Source organism: Chrysochloris asiatica, unplaced genomic scaffold (assembly GCF_000296735.1).
Source record: "Chrysochloris asiatica unplaced genomic scaffold, ChrAsi1.0 scaffold00089, whole genome shotgun sequence".
NCBI classification, from domain to species: Eukaryota; Metazoa; Chordata; class Mammalia; order Afrosoricida; family Chrysochloridae; genus Chrysochloris; species Chrysochloris asiatica.
In genome coordinates, this window is record NW_006408607.1 from 5,856,064 (window position 1) to 5,860,358 (window position 4,295).

General features: G+C 46.1%; 1 pseudogene; it reads right to left on the reverse strand.

Annotated features, from left to right (window-relative positions):
• Positions 1-243: 243 nt before the first annotated feature.
• On the reverse strand, positions 244-2,557 carry LOC102834458 (annotated as a pseudogene).
• Positions 2,558-4,295: the final 1,738 nt, after the last annotated feature.

Consider the following 4,295-nt stretch of genomic DNA (forward strand, 5'->3'; position numbering starts at 1 on the left):
TGACACCAGAGCTCAGCCTTATGGGACAGTTGAAGCTGAGGTAGGAATCATGAGAAATTCTACCTAGCAGGAGCTTCCACTCACCGCCCCCTGGCCAAAGCTGATCATGGCTGCAGTTACAGACAGAATGAAAGGAAACGTAAAGAAAAATGAGCTAAAACACTGAGAATTGTAGACTTAGATCTACCAACAGATAAGTCGACCATGATCATAACATGTGTTCCCTTCACTGCAAAGAGTTGTTTACACAGGAGCGTCCCCAGACCGCTTTCCATTGATGTGTTCCAAATGGGCATGCTCTGAGGTGTCCAAGTCTATCTCATACTTGGCTAGGATTTTCAGGATGGGCCTCAGCTTCAGCCACCACTGTTCCTTGGGAATGCGATGCTCAAAATCAGTGTGTTCCTTCAACTCGGTCACTGGTTGAAAGATCAAGGCCCTCTTACGCATTCCCAGAACACAGCCTGAGTCTTGAATGTTTGCAAAGATCCACCCATCATGAGAGCTTGCTTTGATTTTGCCAGACATCCAGTTCATACCCTTGGCTCCCATCTTAGTGGCAAAATTCCTGTCAAATAGAGCTGGGCTCCCACCCTGCTACATGTGGCCAGGTACGTCCTTCCTGCTATTGAAGATGCCCTTGCCTTCCTTAATATACAGGTTGAAAATGAAGTCAGTGGTATAGTTCTCATTGCACTTCTCATTCCTTAACACCAGGCCCCTTTTTACAGTTGTTTTCATCTTTTGCACCAGATGCTCAACATTTGCCGTCAGGTCTCGGATGGTGAAGGGTTCCTCATAAATGTAGGGTGCCCCACCATGGTGGCCAGGTAGCCACAGTAACCACCCATCTCAATGATGAACACCCGCTGCTTGGTGCCCGCAGCCAACTGCTTGATACGGTCATAGGCCATGCAGATAGTTTTGAGCGCTGTGTCGGCTCTGATACTGAAGTCCGAACCAGGGACATTGTTGGAGACAGTAGCAGGCATGACCACAAATGGAATGTAGAGCTTATCAAATTGCTTCCTGTCCTCCATCAGCTCCAGCTCCCTGGGTAAGCCTCAAACCCCCCAATAATGACAAGGCCCTGAATGTTAAACTTTGTTATGTTGGCACTGATCTGTTTGTAGCTCTTCTTGGGTACAGTCCTTTAATCCCAAGTTTAGAGCCACCTTGCCCAGTCCAGGCCCCAACACAGCTCTAGCCAGCTTCCTCGATCTGACCCTTGGCCAGGCCCTCGAAGCCATCATGCACCACAAGCACACGGTTGCCCTGGATAAGGCTGAATCTCACAGTGGAACAGACAGCGGCATTCATGCCTGCAGCAGGGCCCCCCCCCCCACATTCATCACAGCCACAGTGTGGGAAAAAATCTTAGACACTGGAGGTCTGACGTGAGCTAGAAGCTTGTATATCTCCCAGTTGTTCATGAAGCTCTGGCCTCTCAGCTTCATGGCTTCTTCAGATTTCTCATCCATGGCCTTGGTCACATCCTTGGTCACCTGGACACACTCCATGAGGAGCAGGCATTACCAGAAAGCCTCACTACACAGGCTGGGGGTTCCTGGGTGCCCTCTAAAAGTGCCATCACTGCTTCCACACCCATCCAGCTGCCCAGGATCCGGTAGAAGGCTGATGGTGTCCCACCCCACTGCGCGTGCTGCAAAACAGTGACCCAGGTGTCATTTCCGAGACGCTTCACCACCAGATTCTTGATGGCTTCTAAGGCGACTGGTTTCCCATTCTTGTCAATTGAACCCTCAGCCATAATGATGATTTTTAGATGAGATCCACGGGTCCTTGTCTCGCTGAGACAACAGCAAAGGTGTTCCTCCCAGTCATCATCCGGTGGACACTCAGGAATAAAAACCCAGTCGGCCCCACAGGAGAGAGAGGTGAAGAGGGCCAGGTATCTATCCACGGTGCCAGCCCATCACCTCTAACACAAATGTCCGTTGGTGGCTCTGGGCAGTGGTAGTGATGACATCTACGATCTTCTATGATCCGGTGCAGGGCCGAGTCCATGCCACAGAAGTCATTGTCAATCGAGCCAACGAGACCCACGATGTTCAGTTAGCTGGACTTCTTAGCCTCCTCTTCTGCAATCTTACCTGCTTTCTGGAGATCAGTCAGTAAGTCACTCCACCCGGAACGTAAGGTGTCAGCCCCAGTGAGGCTGCCATCACCCCCAATGAAATAGTTTGGTGATGCCACGCTTCACCAGGTTGTGGGCAGTCTGGAGTCATCCCTCTTGCTGCCGGAAGTCTCGCACTGGGCGCTTCTAATCACAGTGCCTCCCAGCTGAAGCATCATCAAAACACTCTCCCATGTGGCTTCCCTGATGTGATCTCCACCATCCACCAGGCCTTGATAACTGTCATGGACAAAGAAGACCTGAGCACCAGGTAAAGTTACCAACTCGGACCACAGCCCTGATGTCAGCAATCATACCTTGGGCATCTCCACCAGAATTTAACATGACAATGGCTTTGCCAATCCCCAGGGTTTGGGCCGCATGGTGTTCTTCATGGGTCATGATTCACTCTTTGTACATAGGTACATAGTCTCAGGAGCTGAGGCTGAGGGAGTTGGTGAATCAGGTCCGGTGATAGGCCGAAAGTTCACGAACTGGAGGTCAGACATCATGAGCCAGATGCAAGATCCAGGGCAAGAGAGACCCTTTCCTTTTGGTACAGTGACTGTGTATTCCTTCCATCTTCTTTTGATGCTTTCTGCATTATTCAATAATTTGCCTAGAGAATCCTTCAGTAACAAAAATCAAGGCTTAAATTTTTTCTTCAGTTTCTTCAGCTTGAGAAATGCTGAACGTGTTCTTCCCTTTTGGTTTTCTAAATCCAGATCTTTGCACATTTCGTTGTAATATTTGACTTTATCTTCTCGAACTGACCTTTGAAATTTTCTTTTCAGCTCTTGTACCTTCTCATTTTTTCCATTTGCTTTAGCATCTCTATGCTGGAGAGCAAGTTTCAGAGACTCTTCTGACATCCATTTTGACCTTTTCCTTCTTTCTTGTCTTCTTAATGACTTTTTGCTTTCTTCCTGTATAATGTTCTTGATATCATCTCACAACTTTTCTGGTCTTTGGTCTTTTGTGTCTAATGTATCAAATCTGTTCTTCACATAATCTCTGAATTCACATGGGATATATTCAAGGTCATATGTGGCTCTCGTGGACTTGTTTTATTTTCTTTAGCTTCAGTGTGAATTTGCATATATGCAATTGATGGTCTGTTCCACAATCTGCCCCTGGCCTGTTTTGGCTGATGATATGGAGCTTTTCCATCATCTTTTTCCATAGATGTAGTGAATTTCTGTTTATTCCATCTGGTGAGGTCCGTCTCTTATGCTGTCTAAAGAAGGGATTTGAAATGAACAAATCATTGATTTTTCAGAATTATATCATGCAATATCCATCACTATTTCTATCATCAAGGTCATTATTTTCCAACTACTGATTCTTCCTCTTTGTTTCCAACTTTTGCATTCCAATCACCAGTGATTATCAATAATGCAACTTGATTGCATGTTTGATCAATTTCAGATTGAAGAAGTTGGTAGAATTCTATTTCATCCTCACTGGCTTTAGTGGTTGGTTCGTAGATTTGAATAATAGTGTTATTAACTGATATTCCCTGTAGGTGCATGGATATTATCCTATCACAGACAGCATTGTACCTCATGACTGATCTTGATATGTTCTTTTTTTTTTTCTTTTAAGTTTTTATTGCGAATATGTGGGTTTACACGGGAGAACATCAGTTTTGCATTCATCCTATTATATTTCATTTCATTGCAATGATTACAATCCCCTCCATGCGTCATCAAACAACCAAAGAGTACACCCCACAGGCCAGCCCCTCTCCCTCCCTGAGTCCAGTGTCCCCAGCCACTCCATCTGTCCACATCATCATTTCTCCCTCCATTTCTGGTGTCCCTGCTTCTCTGGTTAGGGTGCCGCTCTCTGCTTTTCTCACTTGATGGTCCCAGGAACCTCTACTCCTGTAAAATTAGTCACTCCCCTCTTTATTACAAAATATCTACCTTTACATTTCTGACCCTCACAGTTAGTCTTGATAGCAATTATTCACTATTGTACCACAAGAGTCATCCCCATCTCCTTTCATTATCCCCGTCCCAACAGACTGGAAAACATTCAGTGGAAATTCTACCTTCCCCCGCCCTGTCTGGAACTAGGATCCCTCTTGAAAGATTGTAAGCCAGTCACTTCTTGCCTTTGTAGCTCCCCCATTTGGGGTAGCCAATGTCTAAGT